Source organism: Podarcis vaucheri, assembly GCF_965113315.1.
Source record: "Podarcis vaucheri genome assembly, chromosome: 4".
In the NCBI taxonomy this organism is placed as follows: Eukaryota; Metazoa; Chordata; class Lepidosauria; order Squamata; family Lacertidae; genus Podarcis; species Podarcis vaucheri.
The window spans coordinates 32,268,862-32,278,792 of NC_138762.1; the positions used below are offsets into that span (position 1 = coordinate 32,268,862).

Sequence of the window (9,931 nt, forward strand, 5' to 3'; positions counted from 1 at the left end):
GGTAAGTGTGCATTGAAAATCCACTTTGCACCCAAATAAAATAAAATTCCAAACATAAGCAACTTTTAAATTTGCTTTCCATGAAGATTCTTGCCTAAGCAACTCAATTACGTGAATGTTCTTGGGAAATTAATGAAGACTGTGCTGGAGGAAAAGAGGTTTGAAAACAGCGAAAGAAAATTTTGCTTCAGAGAAGTTAAAAAGGGTTTGTAGAATCCTTCTTATTTTCCCCAAAATATGGCAAATGCTTTGAAACAAACATACGGCTGTACTGAATAAGGCCACAGTGATGACCAGCAGAAGCTATAATGTACCGAACTCACCAGAAACATGAATACAATGGTTAGAACTGACCTGTGCAATGGTGCTGGACTTCTTAGACCGGCACTGCTGCAGGTTACCTGAGTAGGACTGGGAAACGGTGGTGGCAAGTTGGGGTGGTGTGGCCACACAGCCTTGACTTTGCTACCAACCTGACCTAACCCTACACAAGTAAGCTGCAGTGATGCTGGTGCTTAGCAAAAGCTCTGCCTATCCCACTAACAACTTCTGAGAGCAGAGCAGTGGTGCCATCAGGGAAGGATTCTGAGGCAGAGGTACAAGGCCACACTCACCACAGTCTGCAGGAGAGCCACCAAATACATGGAAGCCAGTGGGTTGCATTTTGAAGTAAGTGCGATGATACACATTATTTATTACCATTTAAAGGGGAAGGAGCTGTAAGATCATTACTTCCCAGAGTCCAAAAAATTCAAGAAACCTTTTCAGTCTGCATACATACCATATACAGTGGGACCTCTGGTTACATACGCTTCAGGTTACATACGCGTCAGGTTACAGACCCCACTAACCCAGAAATAGTGCTTCAGGTTAAGAACTTTGCTTCAGGATGAGAACAGAAATCGTGCTCCAGCGGTGTGGCAGCAGTGGGAAGCCCCATTAGCTAAAGTGGTGCTTCAGGTTAAGAACTGTTTCAGGTTAATTCTGGAACGAATTAAGTACTTAACCCAAAGTACCACTGTATATCATACCATATACATACCATATCTCCTGCCAAGCTAGCAGTTCGAAAGCACATCAAAGTGCAAGTAGATAAATAGGTACCGCTCTGGCGGGAAGGTAAATGGCGTTTCCGTGCACTGCTCTGGTTCGCCAAAAGTGGCTTAGTCATGGTGGCCACATGACCTGGAAGCTGTACGCTGGCTCCCTCGGCCAGTAAAGCGAGATGAGCGCCGCAACCCCAGAGTTGGTCATGACTGGACCTAATGGTAATGGCTCCCTTTACCTTTACATACCATATACATGCTGTGCACATCAGACACACTCTGCACCAAAGAATCCTGGGAAGTGTAGTTTCCCCCTCACAGAGCTACAATTCTCAACACCATTATCAAACAAAAATTCCCAGGATTCTTTGAGGGAATTGCTTTGTGGGAATGTCTTGTGGGAAGCAATTCACAAACAAAATTAAGAAAGTCGTCTTCTTAATTGAGAGCCAGTGTGGTGTAGTGGTTAAGAGCGGTAGTCTCGTAATCTGGGGAACCGGGTTCATGTCTCCGCTCCTCCACATGCAGCTGCTGGGTGACCTTGGGCCAGTCACACTTCTTTGAAGTCTCTCAGCCCCACTCACCTCACAGAGTGTTTGTTGTGGGGGAGGAAGGGAAAGGAGAATGTTAGCCACTTTGAGACTCCTTAAAGGGAGTGAAAGGCGGGATATCAAATCCAAACTACTACTACTACTACTACTACTCTTCTTCTTCTTCTTCTTCTTCTTCTTCTTCTTCTTCTTCTTCTTCTTCAATGAAGAAGGATAGGTAATTTAACAGGGGATAGGTAATTGTGGCCATGCTAACTGTCCAACAGATCTCCCACAGGAGTTGGGTGCCACAAAGTGCAGCTGGGCCAGATTAGAAATATAGTTGTTTCTTTTAGAGAGCTTCAAAACCTATCTCTCTGGCAGCATTTCCACTTTGAAACGCTTCCTTCCTTCTTCTCAGAGGTCTTATTCTTCATCTCTCCATCCTGCCCCCACCTACACTGCTGGGATGGCATGTGAGAATTTGTGAGTAATGCCAGAGGAATGGACGTTGCCTCTGGCGCTCCACGAGGACCGGCCCTCTTGTTCTCTATCTCAGCGCCTCACAGCTTTGTCACACATTTCCCCCAGAGGCTTGTTTCTTTCGCTTCCATCTTTTTGCAGAGCCCCAGGCATAGTGCTAGTAAAGACAGGACTGGGAAAGGGAGGGAAAACAAGCTGGTGGGAGGAATTGCAAGGAAAGAGATTTGGGGCAGGCAAGGGGGGGGGGATCTTGCTGCTTCTGATCAATCATGGAGCCTCTGGGGAAGTAACTGTTTAGGCTGAGAAATGAGTGATAGCCAAAATGGATGACGAATCACTCCTCTCCCTTGAGGTATTTTCCCTTCAGGGAAGATTTTTTTTTTTAAAAAAAAACATTTCCTTTTTAGTACTCATCAAGCTGTCAGTGGTTCAAAAGTGTGTGTGTTTATGTAAATTATACAGAGAATATTGTGAAATAAGATAAACATCAAATTGTATTTTTGTCAGTGTCTTGTTCCTTTTACCATACTATTCCCAATTGTGCATACTTTCAAATCTGCATTTCCCCCCCTCTTCCTCCATGCCTGATAACTGTACAAGTCAAAATGGAGGCCACCTCCTTTCGGTCTTCTTTGCTGCAGGATGCAGAAAGAAGTTCAGGGAGACAAGGAGTGTGTGTTGAACAGGGGTCACCACTTCTCCTGTAGATAAAAAAGAAAGTAGGAAGAGAAAAAGGTCTGCAGTTATTTCCAGAGGTTAATTCATTTAAATGCATGGAAATCTAAATTGCCCATTGTGCAGTATTAATTTTCAGTCAGGGGAAGAAGAAGGGGGGGGGGATGTCAGGAGGCCATAAAGCAACCCGTCCCCATCTAATTTTAGCTTCTGTTAAATTGGTCAGGTTGTAGCTTTTATGAGGAACTGAAAGAAAACTTTCAATACTTATTTGTGATTTGTTGCCCCACCTATTTCTCCAGCTGTAGTATATCCAAACAACAATTAGGAGTAAAACACTTACCCTGAAGGAATATTCTTTGTGCCATCGTCAGTGAAGGCTGGTCCATGAGGCTGAACAGGGCATTGTCCAACTTGAGTCTGCCCTCAAGAAAATCCAAGAGGTGACACTGGCAGTCAGCATCCTCCTTTTTAGTTTCAGTGTTGCCTTTGTAGAACTCATTAAAGAAGAAGATAAGTTTAGTTGCCTTCATCTGCCTGTCATTGTCTTTGTCTCCACCTAATATTGGCATTCATGCTGTCTGCCCCACCAATTCCAATGTGCACCATCCACATTGGTCATCATCATATGTGCTTATTTGACAGTGAGGGACAGATCTTTTGACCAGAAGGGTATTCCCCCAATACAATAATTTGGGCCAATTTTGACCCAACACCAAAAACTGGACTCGGCTATTTCATTCCCTTGCTCTGCACTAATGTACTGATCAACTTGCTATACCTTCTTGCTTAATCTGATTCCTGTTTTCAAACTTTGCCTTTCACACTCCCCCGGTCATGAGCCGGTCATGAAAACAGGCAGTGTGGTCAAATGAGCAGAGAAGCCTGAAGAAGCTGGGCTTTCTCACGAAAAGAGAGTTTGACCTTAGCAAGATGCTGTTTGGGACCCAGATACAGTGCTTCCTCTTTCCATGGGTGCCAAGCAACTGTTAGATCTTCTTTTGAAGGCAACAGCTGTGACAGTAACAAGCACTGCTAAGAGCAAGACTCTTTTTATTTTCATTTGTTTTCATACATTAACACACTTTCCTTCCTTTTTCTTCTGTTTCCCTTTTTATTATGTCTGAGAGTGACTGAAGTGTTCCTAGCTCTTCCCTTGTATCTTCTACAATGGAGAACATAATGCCTCTACTTTGATGTCTGGGCTGTTAAGCAGCACACGAAACCTTCCCTCTTTTCGTTTTCCAGTTTAATTAGAGAAAACTATCCCAACAACCTGATAGCATGAAATGGCCTCTTCCCCTACTTTTATCTGGGCCAGGCTGGGGTCATCAGCAGCCCTACAGTAATTGAGCCCTGGCATGTGTTTATTTAAGCTCAGGGTCCCTCCAGGCAGTGATTAGAGCTGGAAGTTAAAAAGGCTGAAAGTAATGTACTGTGGGGAAGGCATGGGCAGTAGACCAGGTTCCCTATATTTATGGCAAGTCTAGTCAATGGCTGACATCACCATTCTGTTGTCTGCTAACCACACAATAGGACTTCCCTTTATTATAAGCTAGCAGTACTAGTGCATTTGATGAGAATGAGGCATGGGTCCATTGTCCCAACACTAGCATTGCTACTGCTTACTTGTGAGTGTCACATATGGCAGAGTGAGGTCTGACCACAAAGCTGGCAAAGACAGTTAAGGGGGAACCTTAAACTGGGAGGGGGGACACATCACTAAAGAAGTTACGAGAAGAGTTCTGATAGGTACAGTGAAAATAGGTTGAATAAGGTTGCATTTCAAGGACTTGTTGGATGCAGGGGCAAGGAGGTGCTGGGATAGCAGAAAGGTGATTGGGCAAGAGCAGTGGTTCCCAATCAGCTAATTACTGAGGACCCCCTATTTTTCAAAAGCCAAATCACAGACCTCCTACTTTTGAAAATTTTGATAACTCTATGGTAGTTACCTCTGCAAAGCATTTTTTTTTTTGAACAAAATGTGGGGTAGCCCCTAATAAGCAAAGGAATTTAGGTATACTAAAAAAACGAGACTAAGGCTGAGCGATATCTGGTGTTCAACACTGTGATATATCAGCAACTAAACATCGTGATATTCCAAAATATGATGTCTGAAATTGGAGATCAGGATGAGGAAAGGAGCAGTCAGAGATTGGAAGTCAGAGAGGAAGCGGAATCACCTCAGTGCCAGGGGAAGGTAGTGCCACAGTGCCTTGAAGTGAGAGCAATCAGCTGCCCTGTTCTCTCAGCCTTACTCACGTCAAAGAGTGTTTGTTGTGGGGGAGGAAGGGGAAAGGAGATTGTTAGTCGCTTTGAGACTCCTTAGGGTAGTGATAAAGTGGGATATCAAAGCCAAACTCTTCTTCTTCTCCATCAGCATGAGGGGAAGACAGCACCTCACAATTGGCTGCCCTGTTTTCCCTTAGTGTGAGGGAAGGCAGCTCGGACCAGCACCGTTATTGGCTGAGATCATTGTGTGAAATCGGCTGCCTTGCTCTCCCTCACATGAGGAGCAATATATTGCTGCGTATTGTTGGGTCAAAATTGTTATTGTGGTGTGATTTCCAAACCGATTTTGGCCAATATATTGAAAAATCACACAGCGCCGAAACAGACCATAAAATGTGTGATATTATCATGCAAAAATGACAACAAACAAAAAATAAATAGGAGGGGGGAGGCAAGGGATAGGGCCACAGACCCCTGGGTGCATTCCATGGACACCCAGGGCTCCCCACACCCCTAATTGGGAACTACTGGGCTAGAGGATGAGCAGCTAAGATGACATATTTTTGCCTATATAGTACGTTTTGTGTGAGCCTCCACACTTGAACCCCCAAGCAGAATTTCCTTGACATTTGGAAGGGCAAGGTCTCACAGCTGTAACAATGGGAGTCCCCCTACCCATTGGGTGCTCCCACTAGTCCTTCTTCATGACCCTGAGCTCATCGCCACTCCTCCCATGTCTAGGTAAGCCACAGTGCCCCTGGTGGAAGCTCTGTCCCACCACACACGCTGCTATGGGCAGCTAGTTTCCTTCTCTCCCTGATTGGCTGCACTCTTCCTACATGTGTTTTATTTTCCCTCTCCTCCTCCTCCTCCTCTCTTCCGGACAGCTACTTGCATCCATCCAGCAGGGGGGCTGTCTTACAGAGCCCTTGCACTCCTTTCCCCTGGCTCATGAATCTGGGGCCATAATAGAGGGTTTGCTGAGATATGCTTCGCTTCCTCTGATGTTCACCCCTAGGTCTTGGTAGTCTATGAGCTTGCCAGGATGCAAGGGCCTGTCTAAGAGAAGCAGATGGGCATCTCTACAGGGAACAGCTGACTGTATCCTAGCCACTGCGGGTGGAGTAGAGATGAGCCTCTCTCCTTGACCCCATCAACTGTCTTTGTCAGAGAGAACACTGTGAAACACATGAAGAAAAAGTAAGCAATGAACAGTATTCAGAACCTTGAAGGCAGTCCCTGGAGTTGGATTCACAGTGGGTGTTGTGATGGAATAAAATCACATAGGGAAGAGTGTGTGGTGTCACCTGAATGCTCAGCCAGCAGTCATGCCTCAACCCACCATCCAGTGGGAGAGAGAAAGAGATAGACAAAGTACAGAAACTTCTCCATCTCCCAGGTTTTACTTTTGAACTGTCTCTGGGAGCCTATGGCTCTGAAAAGCAGACCAGTCAAGAATTTACAAGATAAAGATGATTTCTGCAGGAAAGTAAAAGAGAATATTTTTAAAAGCACTATATATTAATGCTCCTAGGACTCATGTCACCGAAAACTGACAGGGCTTCTCACTGGTGTTAAGTCCCAAGTGAAAGGATCATTGTCATAGCAGAGAAAAGAAGGGAAGAAGAGAGGAAGTTGAACGCCAGCATTCTAACATGTGACTTACCCATGTGAGGGGATAGTGGAAGACTGTTAGCTTCTCTAGCGACACAGTTCTGTAATATCTTAGAATGAAAAATTGTGTTTTGGCATCACACCTCCCATTTTTCCATCTACCATGTGCCTTCTAGGAAGTGAGATAATGGAAGAAGACAGAATTTTTGGCAGAGGTAGCAGCAGATTGTGAACTGTCTTTTCTGCAAGCAAATTAGCAGTAAAGATCTCCAGACTTCTGTTCAGAAATTATTCCTTAAAAGCATAATGATAGCACGACACTAGTCAATGAAGCTGTGTTAAGATTTTTATTATTTTTTTGTCCATGCTTTATCCCATTAGCATTTTTGTCCAGTTTGCATAATTTATATTGATTTTCGGACCCCAATTTCCCTTCCCTTCTAATTAGTCTCGAGCTCCCAGGTACAGAAGGTCACGCCAGTATTCAATGTTAGACCATTAAACGAGCTTCTTAGCAATTATTTCCAACCTCACCTCCAGGACATACTTAATGTAATTCCCCTAAATAGTTGGCTTCAATCTTTTTGGAATTATACAGCACAGATCTACTACTCAGTTCATAATTACATTGATTTTTAATTTTTTAAGATTCAAAAGAATTATATTGTCAGTATAAATGCACTTGACTTTGGGATGCCTTTAGATAGCAAGATTTACAGATACTATGGCATGTAATTTAATTCAAGCAAAGGGGGATATGAAGCTCACGGATATGGAGTCAGAAGATCTTGCTCAGTGCTGTTTCCTTTGACTCTCAGTGACTCTCCAGAGTCTCCAACCACAGTCTTCCCAGGCCCTTCTGTCTTACCTGAAGATGCCAAGGATGGAACCTGAGACTTTAAGATCATAAGAATGTAAGAAAAGCCCAACTGGAACAGACAACATCTCCACCTACTCCAGCATTTTGTTTTCCCACAGTGACCAATCCACCATGAATTTGTTTAATTGTTTTTTTAATAACATATAGAACTTAAGAGCATGAGAAGAGTCTCACTGGATCAGACCAAAGCCACATCTAGTCCAGAATCCTGTGCCAACAGTTGCCACCCAGATGTCTATGGGAAGCCCAGAAGCAGAATGTGAGGGCAACAACACTCTCCTGCTCACATTCCCTAGAAATTAGCATTCAGAGGCATTTTGCTAGCAGCCATCAAGACTTCTTGTGCTAGCAAACTCCATGATTTAACTATGCACTGTGCAGAGAAGTACCTCCTTTTGTCTGGCCTATATCAATATTCAGCTTCATTGGTGTCAATGAATTCTAGCATAGGAGCCAACTCCCAGGGGCCAAGGTCCCTTCGCCACTCCCCCAACAAAATATATGAGGGGGCTGCAGCCCTCTAAAGTTAATGGCCATTGCCATTCACATGGTGTGTGTGCACTATGTCATGTGATTGGTTTTGCGGAGCAGCAGTTACCTCCCCCAATATCTTATTCAAGTTGGCACCCCTGAATTTTAGCGTTATGACAGAAGGAGAAAAGACTATCTCTAACCACTTTCCCCACACAATGCCAATGTCACATCTCTCCCCACCCCACCCCTAAACTAAAATGCCCTAGACATTGAGTGGTAGCCAGAGTAGACCATAGAAATTAATGAACATGCCTAATTTAGGTCAATGGCCTTTAATGTGTCTACTCAGGAGATGGCTTTGCCTCACCCTCCAGCTTTCAGAAGGCCATGATGTTTCTGGAACTTTGGGTTGACATATAGAAGATGGTTGGGAGTAGCATGGATATGCACTGACATTATCGGCATTAGAGATCCTTTTGGAGTTAATGTGTTTTTTTAACCTTTATGGTCACTTACATTTCGATGCATGTTAAATGAGCTGTTAATTACTTACTTTTTAGTGTTATGTAGTAGGAATATTATACATTTTCTTATGCATTGTACTGTATTTAGACTATATTTGGGTGCGGTTGTGTGCGTGACCTGCTTTGAGTAAAGGTAGGTTTCCGAAAAATGCTGTATATAAATCAACTGAGTAGGACTAGTAAACAATTGAAACCCAAAGCAAATAAGAGTTCTGCCCTGGGAGGTTGTGCGCCCATCTCACTCAAGAGGCCGGGGGCCAGCGCTGTCCGGAGACACTTCCGGGTCACGTGGCCAGCGTGACAACGCTGCTCTGGCGAGCCAGAGCCGCACACGGAACGCCGTTTACCTTCCCGCTGGTAAGCGGTACCTATTTATCTACTTGCCCCCGGGGGTGCTTTCGAACTGCTAGGTTGGCAGGCGCTGGGACCGAGCAGCGGGAGCGCACCCCGCCGCGGGGATTCGAACCGCCGACCTTTCGATCGGCAAGCCCTAGGCGCTGAGGCTTTAGCCCACAGCGCCACCCGCGTCCCCCTGGGAGGCTTAGAGCCTTAGTTTTGGCAGTAAGGGGGGAGGGGAGGCAGAGGAGCTCAGATTTATATTTTTATCTTTGACCTTTCAGCTTCCATTAAATTGCCTCCCTAAGACCAAGCTGATACATGCTGACTGCCCAACCAATAGCTCAACTGCAAAATGACGAAGATACAGTTTTGTCCCTTAGGCAGACAAGCACTGTCTTCTTCACCTGCACAGCATCAGACACGGCTGGAACTATGCAGTGATTTAGCAGTTGTCGCCATCATCTTTACATTTCTCTATTTTCATTCCATATTTATATGTAAAGGATATGTGTGGCTTTCACTAGCATCCTAGCCCGATGTATTGAAATGAGAAAATATGCCAATACAAACAGATGGGTTGAATGTTACAATACTTAGCAATAAATTCAGTATCTTCATGCTGAGTTTCATTTGAATTTTGTCTTCAAATAACTAGTACTCCACTCTCATTTACACAACCATATTTTGACAGTAGCTATAAGACTGTTGATATACCACTGATGTTCATTAGCTGCCGTCACAAGGATGGTAGTTTCCTTCTGGTTTCTCTATGGATATTGTTATATATAATTGTGGGCTCCTCCAGATGAACTGTTTATTCAGCATCCATTCTGAGTTGCTTGCACAAAGCTTGCACAGTGTGTTGACTATGTCCGCTCTTCACTGACTATTCATTCTGATTTGTTTACGGTGTGATTATATCACAATAAACATTCATCCTAATTTGCTTTTGGGTTCTTTACATGTCTTCACATTCATCCAATCTTTTTCTGTGCATTTCCTCATAATATTCCTAACCACAAAAATGTTCTTTAGGTGGCTCTGTTGCTTAATCAAAAACAACATTAATACATCAAGAAAACTTTACCACCCATTTCAAACACTACCAGATGGTTATGCTTAAGGGAACATAGC

The 9,931-nt window shown here is 44.1% G+C and overlaps 1 long non-coding RNA gene across 1 annotated transcript; it reads right to left on the reverse strand.

Moving 5' to 3' along the window:
- Positions 1 to 2,573: 2,573 nt before the first annotated feature.
- LOC309531131 lies at positions 2,574 to 6,132 on the reverse strand. Its single transcript, XR_014219097.1, has 3 exons — positions 5,979 to 6,132; positions 3,078 to 3,231; positions 2,574 to 2,760 (listed from the first exon to the last, which is right to left on the reverse strand). It is a non-coding gene; the product is annotated as an uncharacterized lncRNA (long non-coding RNA).
- Positions 6,133 to 9,931: the final 3,799 nt, after the last annotated feature.